Source organism: Halichoerus grypus, chromosome 2, assembly GCF_964656455.1.
Source record: "Halichoerus grypus chromosome 2, mHalGry1.hap1.1, whole genome shotgun sequence".
NCBI lineage: Eukaryota > Metazoa > Chordata > Mammalia > Carnivora > Phocidae > Halichoerus > Halichoerus grypus.
Window position 1 is genome coordinate 6,284,366 of NC_135713.1, and position 27,849 is coordinate 6,312,214.

The window sequence follows — 27,849 nt, forward strand, 5'->3', positions numbered from 1 at the left end:
TTAAAGAAGCTAGTAAATAAAGAACATATATAGTATGATTCCATTTATATGAAATTTCCAGAATAGGCCAACATATAGAAAAAGTACATTTGCGGTTGCCAAGAATTAGGGGAGGGAAGGAATGAGAACTGACTGAAAATGGATAGGGGGTTTCTTTTTGTCCTGGTCAATGAGATCTGGAATTAGATTATGATGACTGCACATCTCTGTGACTATACTAAAAAAACACTGAATTATCCACTTTACAAGGAAGAATTTTATGCTTTGTGAATGTATCTCAATAAAATTGTAAGGAAAAAAAAAGAACTGCTCAAGGAATCCTAAGTCATAAAGATTTTTCTCCTATGTTTTCTTCTAGAAATTGTATTTTACATCTGGATCTATGTTCCATTTTGAATTAATTTTTGTGAAAGGTGTAAGATCTTTGTCAAGATTCTCCTCCTCCTCCTTCCTCCTCTTCCTCTTCCTCTTCCTCCTCCTCCTCCTCCCCATCCTCCTCTTCTTCTTCTTTGGCATATGAACATACAATTATCCCAGCACCATTTATTGAAAAGACTATTTTTTTCCTCAATTGATTTGCCTGTGCACCTTCTCAAAAATCAGTTGACTACATGCATGTGGATCTATGTCTCATCTCTACTGCGCTTCACTAATGTGTCTTAAATATCTTACACAATGCCCTGTCTTAATTACTCCAGCTTTAGAATAAATTTTGTATATGACTTCTGCAACATTGTACTTGTAATAATGTTTTGAAATAGAAAGTTTAGTGCAAGTTTCTTTTAAATTAAGGGGAAGTAAAAAACAAAAACAAAAACACCTCTAAAATTCCTCAAGTCCTTAATTCTACAGTTATTTTCCACAGTGATAGAAAATCCAAGCCATCATTTTTATAGAAATCAAATTAATGAGGTTTATTCTGGGGTTTTTGTGTGTGTGTGTAAGTCTGAAGTACAAATATGTCCAACAAAATTTAAACTAATTTGTGGAATGTGGATTTATTCATGTTTACTGAGGAAAACAGCAGTATTTGGTCTAAAAGTGAGCACAAAATGACTGCAAAGATCAAAACACAAATTTATAACATTCCCACAAAAAGTAATAGAAAATGTAATAGAAACTCAGATACTATTTGCATTAATATTGATCTATAACCTACCTAGATTAATTAGGGATATAACTGTTTATGTATAAACTTTAAAATCAATTAAGTTACACAAAAGAGTGAATAAAGGAAGAAACATAACATTTTAAATATATCCATAGCCCCAAATTAATAAAAACTTTAATACAATCCATTAAAAGATGAGTGATATTAGGGCGATATTGGACATCTTTCAAAAATATATATGAAAATAAAGAAATAAGACTTGTCCAACCTTGTAGAAAGGACTATTCTGTAGCCATAGCAATGGGGACAGAGCGATAGTTTTAAAGCAGTGGTTCTCAACTAAAGGCAATTTTGTCCTTCGAGGGACATTTGGCAATTTGAAGACATGTTTTGGTGTCACAACCGGGGATGGGGGTGAGCTACTGGCGTCCAGAGGGTGGAGACTAGGGATGCTGCTAAAAACGACACACAAGGCCGTCCCCACGACAAAGAATTATCCAGCCCAGAACGTCAGTTGTACTGAGTTTGAGAGATCCTGCCATAAAGGAACAGAAAAATGGACCATATCACAAACACATAATGGAAAATTTGGTTCACCCTATACAGAAAATAAAGTTATATCACTACTCAGATTAAGTTAAAAAATGTCTCCGGATGGATTAAAGATCTGAACACAGATGGGAGAAATATGACACCATTGTAGAAAAACATGGAGAATAGTTTTTTTTTTAAATTCTTCCTAATATGAAATCAGAACACGCCCCATAGGAATATTTGATAATAAAAACTTCACTATTTATGTGGTCTTGGTTAAAAGCCAGCTGAGGTATCTCAATTTCTACCAGATAAAGTTTAAAATTTCTGCCCATTTCTCATTGATGAAATACAGTCATGCTTTCGAAATACCTCCATTTTCTCTACCTCTCTTGGCCCTGGGGGTGGAGTCAGCTGCTCTGCTCCACGTGTATTTTATACACATTGAGCTATCACCACACTTACAATGCCTAATTGACTTTCTTTCAGTCCTTCTTTGCTACTAGAGGAAGAGGAGAGAAGAGCCTGTCCTGAGGCAGACATTTTCACCCCAGCGCTGAGCCACAAGCCTACAACAGAGCAGCCAGACTTGTGCTTTGATTGAATGAATCAATTAACCTCGGCTATTGGCATATAATCATTATTCCTCACTCTCAAGGCTGCCTAGGATGAACAACAATCAATTACATAACCACAGACTCAGCTATTTTAAGCAAAAGTTCATTTCTGCTTCTCAATTATCAGAGACTATTAAGAGCCTCACCCAAAAATGACAAGTGAAACATCTTGACATAAATGCAATTTAATAATGTAACAGAGAAACCAATACCCCTAGAATCAAATAGCGTATTATGTGTCATTAAAAATCTTACAAAATAGTTAAACTGGGGACACATTCCCAAGTGGAAAACATTTTAGTTTTTGTTCTCCTATGGATTGATCACATTGATTTACTTATCTCAAATGTTGTACCTCAATCCCACACTCATTTTTATTTTAATCAGAGAAGATTTTTCAGAGTCTTACCTACCTTTGAAACAAAGGTGTGCGAAAGTAGCTATTCCTGGTCCTGTTTACACTTTAGATAATATTCATAGCAAAATCGGGATGCATATGAAGTACAAAATGGGAGGGGTGAGTTAGTTTTGCCTTTAGAATCTCCAGCAATTCTTACAAACACAAACTTAATTTCCAGCTCAGGGAGGCTTAACTAGCTTTACCATTGCCACAGGGTCCGGCTCCTGTGATGGCCCTGAGGCACAATGATTCGTTTCACCAGATAATGAGGAAAACCCAAAGGCTTAGGAGTTATCCAGCAAGTCTTGTCTTTTCAGAACACCCAGTTTTCTTCCAGCAGTAGCTCATTCAGAGGAACTGGGAGACAGAAGTCCACTGGCTCAGAGAGCTTCAGAAAACATTTATTCCAACCTTTGCAAGATCTACTAACGCTTGTGCTAAAGCAGAGTGACACATCACAGAAGTCCGTTTTAATGGGGACGAGATGAAAAACATAATTAAGCCTCTAATTCCCTTCCCATGCCAATTTTCCTGTAAAGTTTTTCTTTCTTTCTGAGATTTCCAAGAAGTTAACCTTGAGGATTGCTTTGGGGTTTTCCCAAGCTTGTCCCCAACCCTTTAACTGGGATGGACTGTGGGGCTGGACTGTTGGGGTGGAAGGTCATTTTAGCCAATAGGAGTTGCTGGGGTTTTTCTCAGCTGATTGTGATCAATAATTCAGCTGGACCACATAGGGTAGCTTGTGGAAACCTACAGCAGATGGGGCAGAATATGGTAAGGGGACCGAGATCAGGCAAGAGACTCATGGAGTTCATGGGGAATTTTCCCAGAAGGAACACCCTGGGGTACCCAGCCAGTGGCCCATTGCAAAACTGGAATTATTGCCAATTCCACCAGTGGGATTAAAAGTAATACAAATGCTGCACTGCTAAATGCCAAAAGGCCAAACTTTTTGGTGTGCTTTATGTCAGAACATGTGCTTATGGAATGCCACAAAGGCCAAATTTCACACCCAGTTTTTTTTCTGAACTCTAAGGCAATGTTTTAGTAACAACAAGGTCTGACATTTCCCATGGTGCACTTATAGTGGAATTAGTCTTTCCCGAGTAAAGCAGGAAAAACAAGGCCCTGATTTACTCGGGAAAGACTAATTCCAGTTTGTAGAGAGGTAGCAGCCTAAAAGATATTTGACTTTCGGGCTGTCTGGGTGGCTCAGTTAGTTAAGCAAGTGCCTTCAGCTTGGGTCATTATCCCAGGGTCCTGAGTTCTGGCCCAGCGTCAGGCTCCCTGCTCCGTGGGGAGTCTGCTTCTCCTCTCCCTCGGCCTGCCACTCCCCTGCTTGTGTTCCCTCTCTCTCTCACTCTCTCTCTCAAATAAATAAATAAAATCTTTAAAAAAAGATATTTGATTTTCCATTGGTAATAATCCTCAAAGTGAGTGATGGTCACTGCACAGAGCATGCGCTGACTGGGAGTTCAGGTTGATCGTGTGCGCGTGGGAGTGCCTGGCAGAGGCAGGATGTGCACTGGCTTTGATGCTGGACATGGTGGGTCCCCTTCATGGCTGGGCAAGGTCCAGACATCACTGGTAACCACGCAAGTGCTTCCCCCCCTGTGGTAAGCTCTCTCTGGTTCTGTCTCCCTGTCTCCCACAAGGCAGTGAGAAAGGACTCACCCTCCCCTCATGGTCTCAGATTAAAAAAAAATAAAATTGAGTTCTCTGTAGCTGAATTGCCTTCTGGTTTGCCCACCAGTCTTACATCAGAATGACTTCATTAACTGAAAATTCCCCTCAAAATTCCAACTCATATTCATTCAATAATCAAATAATTCTCAGTGTGCAGCCTGTAGGCTTGTCCCCACCTCTGTAGGTGCTCTCTCCTGAGGCTGTTAAAATATCTAGTCCTTTTAAAATCTCAGGAGTAATTTGTTTTCAGACATTTGATTGACATTATTTTTTATTACAGTGGAAAGCAAATCTGTGGTTAAAAAGTAAATCATAGTTAATAGAAACATGAGGACTAATACCCAGAATAATCCACTAATGGATGGGGTGATGTTGATCCCCTTAGTATCTCAGAGCCAATGCCACTGGCCCGGGAACACGTGGTGAGTGCCATGGTACTGTACCCCTTGAGTCTGAAAGGTCCTTTCCCTTTTCTGGCCTGTGCTGGAACCCGCAGTGAGAGGCTTCCTGGGGCAGCCCATGCTGGGCAACTCTGACAGAGAAAATTCTTCCTCATGTTGGATTCAAGGATGTCCAGTTACTGACTCTGCATCTTTGCCAATACAACTGGTGCAGAGAAATGACCATTCTTCTCCTGGGCCAGGAGAAGGCAAGGAGCTGGGAGATCCATATTGTGCCCATACTTGTTAACTTGGGCAGCTAACATGGCAAGCAGTGGAAACCCCACCCGTAAAGTTGAGGAAGCCCAAGGGTTGTGTTCTGGTACTCTCCCTGGGAATGTGGCCTCCCCATCGAATCAAGTTTCCTTGGCCTGCTGAAGAACCTGTAAGATTATGTCTGGAAGGTACAGATATTCTACCCTCACCATCATCAACCTCCAGGACTTGTGAGCTGGGGTAAAGCCTGAGGATCTTTCCTTCTAATCAGCTCATTCAAAGATGGGGAGATGGAGGCTTCCAGACACTAAGGGGCTTTCTCCTGATTTACATGTTGAGTTCAGGACTGCAGTGCTTGGGGTGGGGGTCCCGGTCCACTGACCTAGTCCTCCATCACACACAGTCTTGGACATCAAACGTGGTACTCTTCTTTGGATTCAGAAACATGTCTGAGAAAACTTGAAATCTTTTATCATCAGAGAAAACTTGAAAATAATATCTTTTCTATAAATTACAATGCAAGGGCAAACTTTATCCTTGCAAAACAATAAGTATTGTGTATACAGGCTTAGGAATTAAAAAACAAACAGATGCACCAAGAAATGAAATAATTTGTCCATAGTCTGACTATAATAAAACAATTGTGATTGAAAAGCTGTAGGGGTGGAAAACTTTTCCCTTTTCCCTTCTAGGTTCTTTGGCTGGTCTAATAATTAAATTGACATAAGACAAATTAACAGGGAGAAAACACATTTCATATGTATGGAATCCCCATTAAAATATGAGACTTCCCAGCACTCAGGTAATTGAAGCTTATATTCCATCCTGAGCTAAGGACAAGGAGTCTCAAAGGGTAGAAAGACAATTCACTGGAAGCTGAGAAGAGCAGACGTTTGGTAAACAAATGTTTCCATGCTGTGCAGATAAGTCTTTTGGATATAGAACATTATTTTTGGTAATAGCTCTCTTCCTGGCACAGGCCCCTTATCTAAATTCTTTCAGGCAGTTAAGGGGGAGGTAAAAAGCTCTTCCTGAATCTGCTGAACCCTGATTGTCTTCAGCTTGAAATAATCCACGTGCCAAAGTGGCACGTTCTGGGGTAGCATATTCTGCTCCCCCTCAAAGCCAAGCATCACAGTGGCCAAATCCCTTTTCTACTTTGAGCCATAAGGGCAGAGGCAATCCACACTCCTCTGCCATCACACTTCACACTTACCTGAAGCAAATCTAACCACCTGATCACTTCCAGATGTGGCAGCTCTGAAGAGACCTAATCCTCTCCTTATGAAACTCATCCCACCCGAAGCGTGCTGTACGATAATGAGGCGCCCATTCTACCCCCACACGACTAACCTGCATGCATAAGCAGCATCCGTTTACTGATGGGAAAATCCACAGAAAATGTTCAAGACCTGACCCCCATCTCAGAAAGAATGAGCTCATGGCAGTCATGAAACTCTGAGCCCAGAAACATAATTTCCACACCACGCTAGCTAGTTTCTTTATTCCCTGAACCATATGCTCACTTCTTAGCTGAAATATCCTGAGTGGTTGTCAAGAACTAAGATTTGCTAAATTTGTATATTTTTGCTTTTCTCTTAGCTCAAATTAGAAACATATGTTCACTACCTCTGCCTACAAATTGTTCAGCATGAACTGTTTTCCTCATTTTATTCAAAGCAGATCAGACAAATAGTTATCACTTCAAAGTCGATCTGCAAAAAAATGCGACACGCATAACTTATTTTATTAATTGTGTTTCTTTGCAAACTAGCAAATGAACTCAACTGAAATATGGCTGTGCGTCTTAGTGCCTTAATTAGTGCTGCCTTCAGGTAGGAGATGCTAATGGCGTCGTTAAGCTGCGGAAGCCACATTAAGAGCCTTCGAGACCCAGAGTTCAAGTTTGAAGTAGGGACTAATAATGGGATCTGGGACTTTTCATCTCTAGAGCTCTGTCTTTAATGGGGCCATGGCTGCAGCCAAGAATAACTGCCATCTGAAGATAGCTCCCAGCGTGGTCCTGGGAGGGCTGGAGGTGCTGACGAAAAAATCATTCCTGGGTCAGCCCACCTGTACTGGGTGCTTTCCTGCAAGTGTGGCGGATCAGGAGCAGTGAAGATTATCATAAAGCTCAGATGTCATTTAGGGCCACTTAGGAAGGCAGATGGTCACATCCTGGTCCAAAAGTGATGCTGGAGATTGACAGGGGTCTCTAAAGAAAGCTGGGGCTCAGATGACAAATTAGGTAAACAGCAGGTATCCCTGTATTATAGTCCAGGAGCTATCGTGTGCCAAGCTCACTTTATCTCTCCCTGGATAGATACGGATATATAGATATATCTGTGTCTACACACACTCACATATTTTATATATAGATATATAAATATATATTTGTGTATACCTACAGACACATATGGGTGTATAAGTGTATATACATGTGATTACCTAGTTTGTGCTCACAGAAATCCTACTAGATAAACATTTAAGTAACTTAACTTTACCAAAAAACTGAGGTTTAGATTGTTGTTACAGTTTGTGCAAGATTCCACAGACATTAAGTGCACAATGAGAATTAAATCTATCTATCATCTATCTATCATCTATCTATCTATGTATTTGTCTACATATCCTACTTTCTTATACAGTTGTTATTATCTGCCTTGTTTCCACAATCTAGAGTAGTGCCTGGCACAGGTTAAGCCCTCAATAAATTGTGCTGATCAAATTGCCTTTTGACAACCCAGGGCCCGTGTTCTTCTACCACATCCCCACACCTCACCAGAAGAGTTGGCTCCCATCATTTCTGCCCCATGTTTCTCATTCTAATTTCAGCATTTCCATCTAAGGATAGGAGGAGATGGGGATGCAATGCTCCTGCCCTGGAAAAGGCAAGGATCTGCATAAATAAATTCTTGCTTATGACCCCCACTGATCTGGACCTTGAAGGGGCAGGACTAGAGAGAAGATGGGTGGCAGATGAAGAATGTGAGAGAGAAGGAAATGCTGTCTGGACTACTCTACAGACATGATCCACTGAAGAACATGCAATATAGAAGTCAAGGATTGGCATAAATTGATTCCTTTGCAACTAGTATTTTAGTTGACCTTGGAGAGGCAGGGACTCGTGAGGAAGATAGAATAGAGAATAAATGATTAACAGTAGTGCCTGCTTTCAAGAAGTGTATTGCCGTTCACTCATTCATTCACTCCATACATCTACTGACTGCACACCATGTGGCCACCATCCCACTGTGTGAAGAGAAAAAGAGTGGGAAAAAGTCCTCATTGCCTTTAAGAAGCTCCCATCCCAGTGGCCCCTTATGTCTGTCTATTTCAGCACAGCCAGCTCTCCTGGGCACCACGCTGGGTGACAGCAGTCAAAGTCAAGCATTTTTGGAGTTTGTCAGGACTTCCCCCGCTGATTCCTGATCTGAGATGCTCTGCTCCCATATTACTGCCGCCCACAAAAACTGTAGCACTTGCCACATGCCTGTGTTATTTCACAACAATTCCGATACTATCTCCACTTTACAGATGAAAAACCGGAGACTCAGAAATATCTATATTTTCTATAGCACAGTGGTTAAGTGTGTGAATTGGAGTTTGTCCATCTGGGTTCAAGTGCAGCTCCAATACACACCTGTGGGGCTTTGGGAAATTATCTAACCTGTCCGCACCCCAGATTCTTGGTTTGTAAAATAGTCCTAATGTTGGCACATATGTTAAGGAATCCTGGTATAAGAATTAAATGAGTTAATACATGTAAAGTGTTTAGAACAGTGTGTTGAATATAGTAATTGTATTAGGTTGAATGGTCATCCCCCAAAATGTCTAAATCCTAACCCCCAAATTTGCAGAAGTGACTTTTTTTGGAAAAGAGTGTTTTTAGTTGTAATCAGGTAAAGGATCTCCAGATAAGAAAATCTAGATCCAGGATGGGCCCGAAATCCCATGATAGGTGTCCTTATAGGAAGAAGGAGGAACACAGACATGCAGGGAAGAAGGCCAGATGAAGATGGGGGTAGAGGCTAGAATGATGTGGCTACAAGCCAAAGAGCACCAAGGACTGCCTGGTGGCATGGACAGATGCTCCCCTTCAGAGCCTCTTAAAGGCACCAATCCTGCCAACACGTTGGTTGCAGATTTCTGCCTCTAGAATTGTGACAGAAGAAACTCTGTTATTTGAAGTCACCAGGTTTGTGATGTCATTTGTTATGGCAGCCATGAGAAATGAATGCAGTAACACACACACACACACACACACACACACAGAGTTTTGTTGTTACACAGCAGGTGAAGCCTGCTGAATCTTAACCTCCATCATCTGCTTCAAATCCTTAATCACCCAGTCCTTCCATTCTCATTGACCCTCCAGTTCCTGGTTTTGCATCCAGATTTGATCCCTTCCCTTGACCCCTCATGCTTCTTTCTGTGGCTTGCTGAGCTTGCCTCCCCACTCAGGGCTCCATTTTCCATGCACACCTGCTTTGGATTTTCCCCACAAACTCCAGGGGCAAAACACACCTTTGCCAGACCCCCACTTGCAGAACCTTCCACTGTTGACTCCTTATCCCTCCACGGCCTCCCCAGAGCAGGAGACTCAGCCATTTACAGCATGAGTTATAAGACCTGCTCTTAATACACAATTGTGGAGTCATTCAAGCAGTTTATAAATAAAAGCTAGACAGAATATAACGTAGACTAGAGGCAGCATACACACCATTTTTTGCAGTGATCAGATAGAGTGTTATGGAGAAAGAGAACATTACGATGTGCAGTGAAGAGCAAGAACCTAATGAATTCAGGAAACAACCCACAGCCCAACGCAAGAGCAAGTGACAGGGAAAGAACAAGTCATCTCAGACAGGTGGAATTGGGAAGGGCTTTCTGGCAAAAAGTTTTCACAAAATAGGATTGAAATGGGGCAAGAGTCCAGTTTCCTGTACTGGAACAGTTTATGAAATCTCTATATCTCACATCCTTTCTTTGATCTCCTATTTCAAGCCACTACATAAAAGCCTGAGGAATAATTGAAAGGAAAAGTCCCACATATTATTTATACAGAAATCCGTGTTTTTAAAGTTTAAATATTTCAGGAAAACATTTTCCTCTGATTTGTCAACATGTAAAAGACACAAAGCATTACAGAAAATTAGTCCCCAAATTCCCACTCATGATAGAGAAGGTGGGCACAAATAACCCTGGTGTGACAACTGGCCTCTGACTCTCTGGCTTAACTATTCGGTTAACAGAGCAGATGAGGTGGTGAGTGGGTATGCAGAACCCTTCCTAGTTCCTCCAAGTGTGACAGATAGAGTAACTGGGGACCATGACCCAGTTCATTACAACAAATGTTACAGGAAGTCCATCTGGCAAAAAGAAAATGATAATCCACTGGGATAGGTCTACCAGAGGAATAAAGAGCATTAGAAATGGTAAGCACATGTGTAAATACAAAAAACTGTTGGAAAACTTTATTTATATCTCTTTAAAAGATAATGGATTGTATAAATAAAAAATAACAAAAATGTAGTATAGAATTAATAATGGAGGTAAAATTAACGTGTATAACAACAAAGGGATAAAGGCTGGGAGGAGAGAAATAGAAGGGCAGTTAACTTTTGAATAACATGGGTGTGAACTATGTGTATCCACTTACATGTGGATTTTTTTCTAGGAATGTGATACTGTAAATGTATTTTGTCTTCCTTATCATTTTCTTAATAACATTTTCTTTCCCCTAGGTTACTTTACTATAAGACTACAGTACATAATACATATAACATACAAAATATGTGTTAATTGACTGTTCGTATTATCAGTAAGGCTCCAGGTAACAGTAGGTTATTAGTAGTTAAGTTTTGGGAGAGTCAAAATTATACACAGATTTGTGACTGTGTGGAGGGCTGGTGCCCTATCTTCCGTGTTGTTCAGCGATCAACTGCATGCTAGTGTGAGTTTTTTATTCTATACAAAGGGGTACAATATCACCTGAAGAGGGTCTGTGATATCTTCTACATGCCTACTTATTTATTTATTTATTTATTTATTTATTTATTTATTTATTTTTGGTAGCACTAGGATTTATTGAACTGTGCCTTAGCACAGGCTCTGGGGTTTGCCCGTGGTGCTCTCCATGTATAAAGCCTGGATGTTCTGCCAATTCTTCTTGAGCAAGGACACCAGAAAATTCATAGCTAAGTGGATGTTTTACACAAGCTCGTCATCAGTCATCTTCACGTGGCCAACAGTCACTGCCAGACACAGCACCTTCTTCATCTGTAATTTGAAGGTGGACTTCACTTCATCCACTTTGGCCACCATGTTCTCATTGCGTGTCAGCAAGGAAGGGAACTTGCCAGCCTTATTCATGCCTGGGCCCAGGATTCATGGGATCTGCTTGATCAGAGATTCTGAAGCCAAAAAGGCATCATACGTCTTGGCCACCTTCTTGACTAATTTCTTATTCTTGTTGAGTTTCTTTAGTGCCTCAGTGTCCATGTGGGGAATATCCACTGCCTTGGCCTCATCACAGTGCTGCTGATCCCCCAAAACACATACAGAGAACTTGGGGCGGGGAGTGGACTTAAGCCTGATGGTGCCCAAGAAGCGTTTGTCCTTCTGAGGGTCATAGATCTTCAGGCTGATCTGCGTTCCACCGTCTCCAAAAACCTCCGGCGCTTGCGGAAGGTTCCCGTGGGGACTTCCTGCACCGCCTTGTACAGGGTGTCATGGGAGACTTTGCTGCTCATGGTTCCTCGAGCCTCAGTAACCAGAAAAGAGCCTACATGCCCATTCAAATAACAACAACAAAAAGGCAGTAAAGGAGAAAAAAAGAACAAATAATAGATGGGGAAAATAGTAAGCAAATAGCAAGTGGCAGACATAAACTTAACTATATCAACATTCACATTGAATGTACATAGTCCAAACATCCAAGTTAAAAGGGAAAGATAGTCAGATAGAATGAGAAAGACTCAACTATAAGCTGCCTGCAACAAATTAAAATAAGATGACCCAGATAAATCAATGGAAAAGGAAAAAGATATGCCATGAATCAAAGGACAGCTGGATTGGTTATTTTCATTTCAAAGTAGGTTTCAGAGAAAAAAATATTATCAGGTATAAAGGAAGTCAATTCTCAATGATAGTGGGGTCAGCTCATCAAGCAGACCTACTGAATTTAATCATTTATGCTCATTGTATGCTTCAAGCAGTGACCCCGGTTGTATAGACTTGGTCAGACTTCAGGGAGCCAGTTCCTCCCATTTCTTCCCAGAGGATGCATTTCTGTGACTTTTGAGAGCTGGGTGGACAAAGGAGACTAGTGGACCCATCATTCAGTTCAGATATTCTAAAAGTATTCTCCTGTTTCTGAAAGCTCTTTTGCCTCCAAACATGTCTGCAATTCCCCAGTCTGCAGTCTCACAGTTTTGCTTTTTAAAAAGCATGAACCTCCATTATTTTTGCCATGATTGGGAAGGGCAGCCTCTTCTTACGTGGATTTGGAGCTGCAGGTCTCCAGGAATCGACTTACTTCTCAAATAGCTTTCAGTTCATCTTCGTCACTTGAATTCTGTGTCATAGTGTTCAATTAGGGGAGCAGAAACACTGACTTATGGGGTAAGGGAATTATCACTGAAATCAGATTTGACACAATTATGAGAGAATCTGGAGAAGTGATACCCTAAAAAAGGGAAGAGCAGCTTCAGAGGAGACACCCAGTAATCAGTCTGAAAAGCCAAGCTCATCCAATACTGAAGTTGGGCAGCTAAGCGGTGCGGGTGGACCAGTCCCCACCACGCATCCGAGCATCCTCAGAAAGGGCAAAGTTTGTGTATCCTCCGAAAGAGCAAAGCAGCCCCTGACACTGGGGTGGGGCCTGGCGTTATCAGCCAGGTCTTGGTGGTCTCCTGTTGGATATGAATGATTTCACACACACACACACCACACACAAAGAGTACTCTGTAATCATGTCTAAATGCAGGCAAAACATGACTATCATCCCAGCCACTATTACCAACATGTCCCTCCCCCAGCTAATACAAGTGACTATTTTTCCTTATAGCTTTACTTTCACTTTATTTTATTTTATTTTTTTAAGATTTTATTTATTTATCTGAGAGAGAGAATGAGATAGAGCATGAGAGGGGGGAGGGTCAGAGGGAGAAGCAGACTCCCCGCCGAGCAGGGAGCCCGATGCGGGACTCGATCCCGGGACTCCAGGATCATGACCTGAGCCGAAGGCAGTCGCTTAACCAACTGAGCCACCCAGGCGCCCATATAGCTTTACTTTCACTTTAATCTGCCCTCCCTGTAGGGAAGATTTAAGAAACCACTCAGGATTACCCTGACTTTCAGACTGCATCCAATAGAGAGCAATAGAAAACACCACCTCATTAAACTCTCTCCCAAATCACCAACCATAGCCCAGATTCTATCAGAGGGCTTTCTAACATCCTCATCCTGGGATACCCCCAAAGTCCCCCATGGTGGGCATGAGCCCTCACTACAGTAAGTAACAAATTTGTAATTAAGTTCAAGTATAAGCAATTTCTTGGATAGCTATGTGAGAGGGAAAAATACACTTCTATCATGTTAACCCACCAAAATTTGGGGGTTTACTCCAATTGAAATATTCCAGTTCAATTATGAGTGTATAACAATATGAATATGTCATCCCTTTCTGAAAGAAATATTTCAATCAAGATTCATTCTTTTCTTTAGCTGACAAATGTTAGGATTGTTGATTTTGCTTAAGAATCATCACAAAGATAAAAAGTTAAGGAGCACACACTCTGTGGGAAGGGGCAGGGGTCAGATTAAGTGACAAAGCAGGAAACGCTAATCCTTTAAATCAGGAATCAGGGAACTTTTTCTATAAAGGGTAAGAGTAAATATTATCAGTTTTGTGGACCACATAGATCTCTGTTGCATGTATATATGTATTTTAACAACCCTTTAAAATGTAAATATCATCCTTAGCTCACAACTGCAAAATGACAGACCCTGTCATGGTACTTTTTTTAGTAGCAACAGTCACTGTTATCTGATGCTATCATTCAATGTCTATATCACTTTCAATTGTGAATATTTAGATGTGGAAGCTTCAATGAGAAAAAAATAATGCTTGCTTTTTTCCATTGACTTGATACATACAGAAACAGAGTAAAAAATATTTGTAAATTTCATACGAGGCTTCTATCTGAATAGAAACAAAAATAATATAAATTTTGACTAAGATATGGTGATCTCACCTAGGGATAGATTTTTATCTTTTCCAACTCATTCTAAAATCCCGCACATAAAAATTCCTTCACAAAGGTCGGAGGTTGGGCACGTCTGGGTTCCCAGAGCAAGTTGGGGGCTAAGAAGCAGGAGGAATCCTAGTTTCCCTGTTCCCTTGAGTTATGATTAAGTTCTTTGTACCTGATCTGTGAATATTCCTGCTAGAATGAACGCGTTGGGATTATTCTATGAGCAAAACCTAGAGCACAGCGTCTGGTCTGTGCCTGCCGACGTGTGTAACACAAGAGCTATCTTGAAAATACAATTAATGCTCACGCCAACATCCTTCAGTTCATTTGGTAATTGGGAACCTAAAGAATGCATGCGGATTTGTGACACCATAATGGCTTCTGAGTCTGTATAATGAATGAATGAATCCCTGGCAGATGTGTTTGCTGAACTAAGATGTGTGTATGTTATTTTTCTATTTTAATCTATGCATCATGTGTCAGGGTTTTTCAGCTCTGGCTCTAACAGGAGCCACATTTGAATTGCTACAACTTCCCCTAAGGAGCTCGTCTCCCTGTAGAAATACTTCCATTGAACTGAATCCAAATTTTCGCTTGAATAAATACAGTTGAATAGATCCACAGTGAAGAAAAAATATGATTATAGCCAAGAAACCCAGTGTAATGAGATCAACAGCGGCTTGGCAACTTACCTGATATTCAGGCTTTTAATGATAACAGAATAAATCCAGAGCACACATTGCAAAACTCCACAGGAATAGGTCCTTTCTGGATTTGAACTTTTTATGCATCTACTGAGTCCATGATGATCATCTTTTGCCTTGGATTTTTTCTATCTCTGTAGCTGATTCTCCCAGAACATAATTTTCATTGAACGCACAGTGGTGGGATAGAGATTTCTTTGCGTCTCTGAGGTTATTATCATATGTGGACGAGAACTTCCTGTGTTTAGAAATAGACTGTTTAAAACAATCCTGCCGATTTGCACCCAGAGAAATTCTCACTAAAGACAAAATATTTTTTAAGAGATATCTTGCTTAGTAAGAGCTCCAATATCATGATGATAGTCACAAATCTAGCTAGCATTAGTCATTAGGATGATTCTTTTTTTTAATTTAATTTAATTTTATTATGTTATGTTAGTCACCATACAATGATTCTACAAATACAACTCCAACAACATTTCGGAGATCACCTCTATTATGACATATATGCTAAAATGTCACATTTCAAATGGCAATTGAGTAGCTATTTTTATAGGATAAATTATTGTTGGCAAATAACTAATACTATTGCTAGTATTTTCAGCCCTCATTGGTTAAAACATAATTTAAATGTATTCATTTTAGTATGTGTGAGTGAAAATAAGTCTACATAGGAGACAAACATATGCAAATACTTTTAACATGTAAAGCAGCTAAGTTCAAATAAGTAAATCTATCAATAGACAGCAGCTAAAATGTATCAACTTCTTTCTTAAACCAGGTATCCCTTCTGACATTCTTTAGTATGTAAATGACACACACTTTTCTCAGGTGTCCAGATCTAGGTTCCAACCACTGAGTCATCTTTTGGCTCCTCTCCAGCCAAGTTATGCAATTTTGATAATTCTCCCTTTTCCTCCATTCCATTGACACCACTCTTATTAGTTAGATCATTATTCTCTCACACATATGTTATTACAAAAACCCTCTCAGCAATCTTTATTCTCCTGACTTATTCAACCTAAATCCACACGGCATGCCTCCATAACTTCCTCCATGCTCCCTTTAGTCTTTAGACATTTTTGGAACGTTGACTAATTACAAAGCACCATCCTTCTCAGGCACAATAGGTGGGCCGTGCAAAGTGCTTGCTACTTACATCTCCCCCTTCGGTGGAAGCCAGGGGTGTGCACCTTATCCCTAAACTTCTAAGAAATTCTTCGAATAGAAATCTCTGTGCTCACTGGTGGCCCAGCTCTCTTTCCAGACATGGATCAGTCAAGGTTGTTCAAGGCTGACCATGCCGACCTGGGTGACATTGCCCCCAAGGAGATGAAAATTAGTGGGAAGAAAAGAACATTTTTATATGTAAAACTTTAAAATTAATGGGGTAATTCATAAATAAAGGAATAATTAACTAAGATTAACGAGCGTTACTGTTTGAATATCAATGGTGGATTTGTTGTCAGGCTTAAATTCTTAATCCCGTATTTCCTTTTGAGCCATGAAAAAGTCTTACAGGTATGTAGTATTGTCACCACTTTACAGTTGAGGAAAGTAATGCTTGGAAAACCCAAGTGGTTTATCAGTGGTCAAAGAATTAATGTCTGAAAGTCAAGATAGTCTCTTTGATTTGAGACTCTGTAATCTTACCTCCTAATGTCCTTGAAAGATAACCCATTAAAACCGCTATAAATAAAGTCCAGCATCTTAACTATGTTAAGAGTAAATGCATCCCTGTGGTGCAGGGAGAGGGAACTTCTCAGAGTGGGTCCTTCCCATAAGGCACGTTATGATGAATGTCAGAATAATGGTAAGAAACTTGGTCTATAGTTAAATTCTAATTCTATGGGCAAGCAGAAATTTGTTTTCAAGGACTAGGTATACAAACTATCGACTGTTTACATCCATAATGCCAAACATTTATGTTGTGTCAACAATGTATAATTTAACAGCTAAGGACTCAACAATGCTCCCTGTTAGCCCCTGTTAGATCAGCAAACACTAAAAGGCAATCACACTTCTATGCTAGCCCCACATAGGCTAGGCTGTGCTCAGGGTGAGTGATCCACACAAATGCACGCAGAGGTGGCCCAGGAGAACATGACCGGATGCCAATTAAAGAGGAGTCAACATGTCACCGGAGTCTCCTTCCGTTTGGTTCAGATGCATTATGCCATTAGCTGCTCCGTGCAGTATGGACTAGTGTCCTGCGCATTTCGGCATCACTGAGCATGCGTGTTGTGCCAGCTATTCTTTTTTTTTTTTAAGATTTTATTTATTTATTTGACAGAGAGAGACACAGCGAGAGAGGGAACACAAGCAGGGGGAGTGGGAGAGGGAGAAGCAGGCTTCCCACGTGCCAGCTATTCTTAATAAAAAGGTCTACACACAAGCAGGGACTGTGGTGAGGGCTTCTTTTCCTGAAGGCTCAGCAATTGGGATGAAAGACCTGGAGGAGTTTTTGGATTTCATAGGGCCTTCACCACTGAGACATCCCAATAAACCATTTTCTCTCTTCACTTTGACACTGACTTGAGTTATGACCTATTCACAGGGTAGGTGGCTCAGAAAAATCTGCAAATACAACTGCAAATCTCTATGTAAGGCTCACAGACTGCTTACACTATTTTTTTCTTCTTTGGAATCAGTAGAGCACCATTTATATTTTTCCTGATGGCTTAGGGATATTTGAAACATACTCAGGACTTTCCATCTAACTACTAGTCTATGGCTCTGATTGAAAATATTATTACTTTAAGGAGTCAAAAAATGGCTCATTAAAAAATACACTTGCTGGAAGTCACATCTGGGGCTTCTCGGCAAAGCAAGAGGGAGGAAACTGATGTTCTCACATTAACATTGTTAACTCACAAGTCATTCTTTTCTGCTTTATTGTAATTTCATCTTTTAAGATCAATGTGTAATATTTGATTTAGTGAATAAGTGAATTCATTGCATATGAGTAAATGACTACATAGCTTTTGGGGGGCTTTGAGCTTATATGTTATCTCCATTAAAATAAACTAGGTCAGTTGCATAAGGAGTTAAAACAAAACTTCTGAGAAAATAAGCTTAGTGATTAAAATAAGCATATTCTTTTATTCTTGATCCTATTTTCCACTCTTTTCAGTTTAGTTTGGGGTAAATTAATTAAATCCGTATCCTGCTGGGCAAAGTCCTTTCCTGATTATTCTCTCTGCTCCCCTCTTTTCCTATTGACACTGATAGACCTCGGGACTGAAAATAAATACTAATTATTTTCCACCTTTACCCCCACTGTTCAAAGCAGTGTGTGATGTTTTGACTGTGACATTAACACAGAGCTCATTAAAGCCACACAGAATGAATGAACTCACAAGAGCAAAGATTTTGTTGAGTTAAAGATATAAATAACATAAGGCACAAACAAGAAAACAAATATTATACAGAAAATGTTACCCACTCTATTTTAATTATGAAAAAGGGAAAAAAAATAACGCTGATGAGTGCCATGCAGAGGGTGACACCTGTCCCAGTCGTTACAGGAACACACATCCTTTGCTGCCTCTTTATAGTCAGCACTGGTAGGACTTAGTTGGACAGTCAGGTAGTCAGGGCCAGGGTCCCCAGCAAGAAAATAGGGAGTCAGGACAGGTAAGATAAAACAACACCAACATCCTGCTTTGCAGCGTAGACTGGACCACACTGACGTTCTGCTTTGCAGCCTTTGCAGAAATGACTTCTGCAAAACGTCCTAAAATAAGACAATTAACCACAAGGCATTTGTCAATATCATGGGCATGGGGCAGTTAAGACCTAAGCCCCCAGACGTCAGCAAAAAAAAGACCACCAGCACATAGACATGAACCTAATAGGTAGACAGATACGTGACCAAAGCCCTGATTTGCATGACTCAGCACACCCTAATTGCTTGAGAATGTTCCTCAAAAGAGCTCATAAAACCCCTTAAACTTTGAAACTCCAGGAGCAACCTTCCAGGAGAGTCCCTTTCTGGGAGCTTTATACTCTTGCTCAATAAACTTTGCTTTGCTGCCCACCACTCTCCGTCTGGTCTACCTCTGCATTCTTCCAAGCGGTATGACCAAGAACCCGGGCACTAAGGGGACACAAAATCCTGCAACAGCACCACTAACAGTTGCTCAACCCTTGGCCCCCATGCCCAGTCCCAAAGGAAACTAAACTTATTGGAGAAATTAGGTGAAAAATAGGTGCTAGAGTCATCAGGCACCTGTGTTGGTGGAACATTTTGAAGATTTGAGATTCTGCAACCATTTGCTAACCAAACTGTACCCAAGAACAACCTCCTGCCTCTACATTGAGAAGTTTACTCATTGAGTGAAAAATTAGTTCCCAAGGAAATAAATACTCCTCATCTTGAAAAAGAGAGAAAATGAGAGAAAACAAACTAATCACCAACAATATGTAAAAATGGAGATCAGCTGACCGGCTTGCAACAGGGCCTGCTTTATGGTGTGAAAATAGAACAAAACTATATTTGTGCGTGGTTTTATTTTTTATTTTATTTTATTTTTTTTATTTAAAGATTTTTATTTATTTATTTGACAGAAAGAGAGACAGTGAGAAAGGGAACACAAACAGAGCAAGTGGGAGAGGGAGAAGCAGGTTTCTCGCCAAGCAGGGAGCCTGATGCGGGGCTCGATCCCAGGACCCTGGGACCATGACCTGAGCCGAAGGCAGACATTTAATGACTGAGCCACCCAGGCACCCCTCTGCGTGGTTATAATGCACAGACTGTGAATTCATTAGCATATGTCCTGAATGATCAACCTATCATTACTTTTATAATAGAACTTACAAAGCAATTTTGGATTTACAACCGACTTCTACATAACATCCCAATGGGATAAAAAAGACAAATTTGGGGGGCACCTGAGTGGCTCTGTCGGTTAAGTGTCTTCCCTCAGCTCAGGTCATGATCCCAGGGTCCTGGGATTGAGCCCTATGTCAGGCTCCCTGCTCAGCGAGGAGTCTGCTTTTCCCTCTCCCCCTGCTTCTCTCCCCAGCTTGTGTTCTCGCTCTCTCTCTCACTCACTCTCTCTCAAATAAAATCTTAAAAAAAAAGAAGACAAATGTTTTACTCCTTTACAGAAGAAGAAATCAAAGCTCAGAAACTTCAGTTAATTACATAAAGTCACTGGCTTATAAATAACAGAACTGAAGTCAGACTGCAGTGTCCTAATGTTTATCCCGTGCTCTTCCTGGTGCTTAGTGATAAAGATGTATCAGCGCATAATACACACTTGGCCCTTGAACAGCAAGGAGTTAGGTGTGCAGATCCCCCGCACAGTCAAAAATCTGTGTATAACTTTTGACTCCCCCAAAACTTAACTAATAGCCTACTGTTGCCTGGAGCCTTAACGGTAACATAAACAGTCGATTAACATATTTGGCATATGTATTATATGCTGTATTCTTAGAATAAAATAAATAAGAAAGAAGAAAATGTTATTAAGAAAATTGTAAGGAAGAGAAAATACATTTACAGGACTCTACTGTATTAGTTGGAAGAAAAAAAAGTTGGATATAAGTGGACGTGCAGTTCAACTCCGTGTTGTTCAAGAGTTAACTGTAGTCAATGTGATGTTTCATTGTATGTGTTAACTTGGCTGGGCCATGAGGTGCCCTGATATTTGGTCAAATATTATTGCAGGTGTTTCTGTGAGAGTGTGCTTTAGATGAGATTAACATTTAAGTTGGTAGACTGATGAAGTGGTTTTTCTCTCTGTGTCTGTCTCCCCCCGGCGCCCCGCCCAGTGTGTGTGTGTGTGTGTGTGTGTGTGTGTGTGTGTGTGTATTTGTTTCTTTTCTAGAGAACTTTAATACAGTTATTCTCTCTGAATTAGCAAAAACCTGATTTATAATTAGCATTAAAGTTACATCGTTTGGGATTTTACAAGGCCAAACACTAGGTGAACAAAGTTAAATGCACATATGTCTGGTTTTTAATGTACAAAGAAGAATTATATATAATGTACTATATGGTGTCTGTCATTTATAAAGAAATAGGATTATGTCTTAGACCAGAGTTTTTCAATATTTTCATTTGCATTATCTCTAAGCTAATTTTGAAAAGCAATTGTCCACTCAAAACATTTTTATATAAACATCTAAAATTTGTTAAAGACTTTTAAATATTTGCAAAGAATATATATTTATTTTATTATGTGCTGTGTATGAAGATTAAATCTATTTTCACCAAACTGTTGGAAGTGAAAGTTTCCCTCATTCTTAAAGGAAAATGCATGCTGCAGACAGATTGACAAGAAGTCCTCCTCATGTTTGCCAAATCAGACTTATATCCTTTCAGAAAATAACCTCAGTTCATGCTTTCTTTCCAATAAACATAGTGATGGGTAACCACACAATAGCTTTATCATCTCTGAATTCTATTTTGAAGATAAATGATTGATAGATGATAGATAGATATAGATAGATAGATATAGATAGATAGATAGATAGATAGGTAGATAGGTAGATAGATAGATAGATAGGTAGATAGGTAGATAGGTAGATAGGAAGATAGTATAGACACAGAGCCTCCATGTGACTTTTTTTGCCTGGCCATATAAGGTTTGACTCTTCAGTCCTTCTTACAATCTTTCTTACTAAAGTTTCTCTTCTTTGCTCTCCTGGGATTCTTCCTTAGATGTGGAAATTCTAGATCACATCTGAGGTTGGTGCCCGGAGGTTTGCATACCTCAAAGCCATGCACCAGAGGAAGAGGGGATGAGAGAGAGATTTGCCTTCCTCTGTAAGGTGGGGGGAGCATGGTAATGGAAGGGGAGGAGAGAGAAGAAACAGCCAACCACAGGGTACTCACGCACATCAAGTTTAGCACAAAGCACATGGGGATGGAGGGGCTGGAAGCCGACTCCCTGTAATACCTCTGCATGCCCAAGAAATTGCATCAGCTGCAGAAGTATGGACACCTCACTGGGATAGCAGTTCTTCTTGACCAGGGTCAGCAAAGTGTATGCTCTTGAAATCTGCAAGGTGCTCCACAAAATAAGAGTCCCAGGGCCAATATCAGCAGTATATTACAAAGAAGCAATGGAAAGCCTCTATTATATCATGCAGAAAATACAAAGAGAAGGGTTTTAAAATATTGATACTAAACCAAATAAGACCAGCTTCTTTCTGTACATAAATACAAAAATCCTAAGGAAAGTATTAGCAAACCAAGGTCAGCAAGTTAGAAAGAAAAAGTATAAAGCCAATTTAAGTTTATGGCAGGAATTCAAGTTTGGCTTACTGATTAAAAAACAAAAAATAGAATTATTAATAACAGATTAAAGGAGAAATATGGATATCTCACTAGATGAAGAATTAGCATCTGGTAAAATTCCATTCCCGTCATAATGAAAGCCTTTGCCAACTGGCAGTACAAAGAAATGTTTCACAGAAGTTTATATAATTTAGAAAATGTATAATCCTTATATAAAAAATACACAGGAAAAACAAGGAAAGTTAGCAAACTCATCTTATGAGGTATTGTTATAATCTTGATAGCAAATATAAAATAAAAAAAAATGGGTCACTTTCATGTATAAACCCAGAAGCAAAAATTCTCAATCAAATATTAGTAAATGGAATCTAGAAAGGCACATAAAATTAAACATTATGATTAGTTAGGGCTTTTTCCAGAAATTGTAGAATGTCTTAACATTTAAAAAGTTTAATGTTGGGCACCTAGGTGGCTCAGTTGGTTGAGCATCTGCCTTCTGCTCAGGTCATGATCCCAGAGTCCCAGAATCCAGTCCTGCATCCAGCTCCTGGCTCAGTGGGGAGTCTGCTTCTGCCTCTGACCCTCCCCCCCCATGCTTTCTCTCTTTCACTCTCTTTCTCACATAAATAAAATCTTAAAAAAATATATTTAAAAAAGTTTAATGTTATTTTCTCACATTAACTAATTAAATGAGAAACTTATAGGATCATCTGAGAATATGTAGAAATGTAAGATTCAGCAACCATTCAAGATTGTTCAACTTTTTGGGGCACCTGGGTGGCTCAGTAGTTAAGTGTCTGCCTTCGGCTCGGGTCCTGATCTCAGGGTCCTAGGATCGAGCCCCGCGTCGGGCTCCCTGCTCCGCGGGGAGCCTCCTTCTCCCTCTCCCTCCTGCTCCTGCTCTCTCTCTCTCTCTCTCATATAAATAAATAAATAAATCTTAAAAAAAAAGAAAAATACCCATCACCAGGCTAATGGAGCACTGGGTGTTATATGCAAACAATGAATCATGGAACACTACATCAAAAACTAATGATGTAATGTATGGTGATTAACATAACATAATAAAATAAAATTTAAAAAATTAAAAAAAATAAAAAAATAAAATTCATTAGTTGTGAAAATATATCCAATATAATTTTATAAGGTAGTATGGACAGCTTGGTTATCGTTCTAGTTCTCAAGTGATATTATAAAGCTATATTGTTAGAGAAAAAAGTTTAGAAACATTCTATCTATGATGAAAATCTGGTAATGAGAGAGATTGCATCTTGAACCTGTGGGTAAATGAAGAAATACTTCAGAGATAGCACTAGGTGAAGACCCTATATACATAGGACATAGGACAAATAAAAAAAATAAATTGGATGCATATCTCATACTATTCTTAAAATTAGTTCTTGGTACATTGAAGTCATAAATGTGAAAATAAGTATAACTTTTACTAGAAAATTTTAAAAATTATCTTTATGACCTCAAGGGAAGTATATCTTAAATTATGACATAGCATTGAGGATGGGTCTCCTAAAGGTAAATTTTGATAATTTAATTAAAATTAAATCCAGTATCTCTGAAAAAAATACCATAGACAGAATTAAAGAGAAAGTGACAGACTGGGAGAAGATATAACAACATAAATAATAGTGTAGAAGGTTAGTATCAAGAACATATAAAGACTTTGAACAACGGAAAAAAGAGCCCACAATACAAGCATTTTTTTTATAAAAGTTAAGCATTAATGTTCCATTAACATGAAAAACTGCTCATCCTCACTAGGAATCAGAAAAAAAATGCAACAAATCAATGAGCTGTTTCAGATCCATCATATTAACAAAGTTAAAAGATCTGGTATTATAACTTTTAGTAAGGACATGCAGAGAAAAAAAGAAAACTTACATATTTCTTGTGGAAGGATCAGTAGGTGAAAGAAAATTTGGGAGCAATTTGGCAATCAATCCCCATTGCCATGCATGCTAAATATTATCCAAAAATTCCATTTCTAGAAATCCATCCTTGAGGTGGAGTGAGAGGAGAATAAAGCAAATATGACCCTTGTTGTCATTGTTGTTGGTTGTTAAACACAGGGAAGTGAGGAATATATTCTCTCTACTACTGTGTATGGTTATATTTTTTCAGATTATAAGTAGATTTTTTTAATTTAAATTCAATTAGCCAACACATAGTACATCATTAGTTTCAGATGCAGTGTTCAATAATTCAGCAGTTGTGTATAACACCCAGTGCTCATTACATCACGTGCCCTCCTTAATGCACATCACCCAGTTACCTCGTCCCCCCACCCACCTCCCCTCCCGCAACCCTCAGTTTGTTTCCTATAGTTAAGAGTGTCTCATGGTTTTTCTCCCTCTCTGATGGCTTCCCATTCAGTTTTCCCTCCCTTCCCCTATGATCCTCCGCACTGTTTTTTATATTCCACATACGAGCGAAACCATATGATAATTGTCTTTCTCTGATGGACTTATTTCACATAGCCTAATACCCTCCAGTTCCATCAAGCAATTGCACTATTAGGTATTTACCCCAAAGATACAGAATATAAGTAATTTTTAAAATGAAAAAGCCCTTACACTTCACAGTGTTCAGAATTTTTTTCCCCTTTTTGGTAAATTCAAATGAAAAAGCACAAGATTATGTAAAACACAAAGTCACAATAATGGTAAATATACTGTTTTCCCCACTTATTTGCCCTTGAAGTGTTTCAAGAAGATGCTTGAAGTTTGCGCACTACATGCATCACAGAAACATAGTCCTCTGGAACTGATTTTGTATTTTGCATTGCAATTGGAAAGCTGCAGAGTATGAGATGGGCTACTCCCAGCCCTAACTAATGTACCTGTCATCAATGAAAAGATATTTTCTGCGTTAAGGGCTTGAGCCAAAAGCTCAATTTCTGAAATATTTCATATACTACTTTGCTAGCTGAAAATAGGGCTTTTATTTGTTTTGTGTGTTGTTATATCCCCTGTGCCAAGATGAGTTCCTCGTGCATAGCTGGTGCTCAGCGAAGACTTGATACCTGAGAAGAGTCACAAAATGTATGATTCATCTAGGATTATGAGTGATCCATTTCCCTCTGTATTACATGATTCCCATAAAAAGCATGCATCGCAAGTAAAATGCAAAAAAAAAAAAAAAAACCCACCTGACTTTCTGAAAACATGTTAATTTTCTTTCCTATAGCTGCTTAGTAATTCACTTCTACTAGAATCTCCTGAGAAGCAGAGACTCCTTCATAACCGCCTATCTGAAGGATGGCAGGTCGAAGCGATTTTCTTCGGGCTCCACTGAGCATTGGCTGAAGTTTGCCTGTGGGAGGTTACAGTCCCCTTGGTCTTCTGAACCGCATTCCTGGCTGGGCCACTCCGACAACCTGTTATAGAGGAAGACCCAGAGTGGGAATGGAGACATGAGGGGTGCACACTTGAGATGAGTGGCTGTAAGCACAAGCTGAGGGTGCATTTGCTTTAAAGTGCCTACTCGGGTTCTGGCTGAAGCCAAAGGTGGGCCATGAGACAGTGATCCTGGCTGGGCACCAGGGGACCTGCTACAGGTCTCCACTCGGAGGATTGAGATTGTTTATGGCCACCGTCGAGTCACTGTGCCACTGAGTCTTTGAAGTTACAACTGGCCGCAAGCTCTAGGAAAGGAGAGCCTCTGAAAGGCTGCCTGGGGGCTCCTGGGTGGCTCAGCTGCTTGAGCAGCCGACTCTTGGTTTCAGCTCAGGGTCATGATCTCAGGGCCGTGAGATTGAACCCCACCTCGGGCTCTACGCTCAGTGTGGAGTCTGCTTGACATTCTCTCTCCCTCTCCCTCTGCTTTCCCCCACTTATGTTCTATCAAATAAAATAATTTTTTTTAAAAAGTTAAAAGGCTGCCTAAAGGTACAGTGTCAATTCCTGGTTTGAGTGGATGTAAGTTGCAGTAACTGGCTCTTTAAATTAGAAAGGATTTCCTAAGCTGTCAGATGCCAATGGCCCTAAAACCATCACCGTGTGTCAGGTCCCTGTGTCTTCTAGGGTTTATCTCCCACTGTTTGGCATGTGACTTGATAGGGCATACAGGGCATCCTGTTCCCCTGTCTGGCCAGCACGCTGTCATCAATACAGTGACTCAGCATGGCTTTACATACAACGTCATTACAATCAAGGTCATGGTTTACACGTTTGTAGAGAAGATGGTTGAAAAAATGATATTGTTAACCTAGCCTGGGCTGGTGAGTGATTATGTATGGCTGGAGCTGTCCATCTTAAATGACAATCAATTTTGATCCTCTTTCTTGATAGGAATTGAAAAGAATGCACTAGTGTTTCAGATATTTTTTCCTGTATAACAAGCCAACCCAAAATGTAGTGGCTTAAAAGAACAGTTTATTAACTTATGATTCTGTGGATTAGTAATTTTTGGCTGGGCTTTTTCGAAGGATTCTTTTGATCTTTCTGGGGCACACTCATGCATCTGTGGTCAGCTGCTGGGTCGGCGTGGGTCTGGGGCTCTAACATGGCCTTTGCAGGGTGGATCTTCTCTGTTCCACATTCTGTCTCATCCTATTGCAGGCTAGCTCCTGTCGAGGTGGGGAAACCCAAGGCCAGAGACAAGAGATATAAAATGCAACTCAGACGAGGAGCTGCCAGGCCACCAGGTGAAGCAGTGGCCAGAAGGTGAGGGTGGAGCCTAAAATATGACCTGTTCAGTGGTGGGAGAACTGCTGGTCCTCCCATACCTTGAGATAACTCTTAGTAGTAAGCTACGTCAATAGTCACATTTTATCTTTGAATTGTTCAGGCCTTGATTGACAGTTTTGGGAACCTTCTAATTTGAAAATAAAGATTGATGAAAATTAAACAAAAAATACAGAAAATGTATAATGCTTTCATTAATAAAAAAAAAAGTCAGGAAGGAGTACTGAAAAATTTACAAATGTAAAACCCCCGATAATATGATATTCTTGCAACACATCAAGTTTGTGTTACCAGTAGAGGTTCAGAGAGGTAACAACTTCCAATGTTGTTTAACACAACAGAATTCACTTCTCACGGGAAAAGCAGTCCAATGGGTTGGTTTGGGTGGGTGATCCTCCTCATGGTGACGTTGGGTCCCAGGCTCTCCTCCAAGGTCCCAAGTCCTCTGTTGGGTCCTCTGCAACTTGGGAGCAGAAGGAAGAGGAGAATGAGGGGAAGAGCACAGGGAATTACTGTGAACCACGGGTGGAACAGATTTCCACCATTGCAGCACACAAACCACTGGCCAGATTGCAATCACAAGACTGATGCAAAACATGCATATAAAATTCAAAAAGAGGCAAAATTAGTGATCTCAGCAAGCAGCACTGTGGTCACTTAGGGCGCTGACTACAAGGGGCCCGTGGGGGACAGTCCATGGGCTCTCGCAGCTCTCTCCCCACCCCAGGGACGTGGGTGTGACCACCTGGAGGTAATTCACGGAGCTGCACAATTATGAACTAGGTCATTTTCTGTGTATGTGTGACACTTCCATTTAAAAGTTTAAAATAATTTAAGGTGTTTAAGAGAAAAAAAATACAAGCCACGAACAAGGGAGAAATATTTGGAAATCACATGTCTGACAAAAGACTTCTACCCGGAATATATAAAGA

The 27,849-nt window shown here is 40.1% G+C and overlaps 1 pseudogene; it reads right to left on the bottom strand.

The window, feature by feature from the left end:
- Window positions 1-11,003: 11,003 nt before the first annotated feature.
- On the bottom strand, window positions 11,004-11,759 carry LOC118543189 (large ribosomal subunit protein uL1 pseudogene; annotated as a pseudogene).
- Window positions 11,760-27,849: the final 16,090 nt, after the last annotated feature.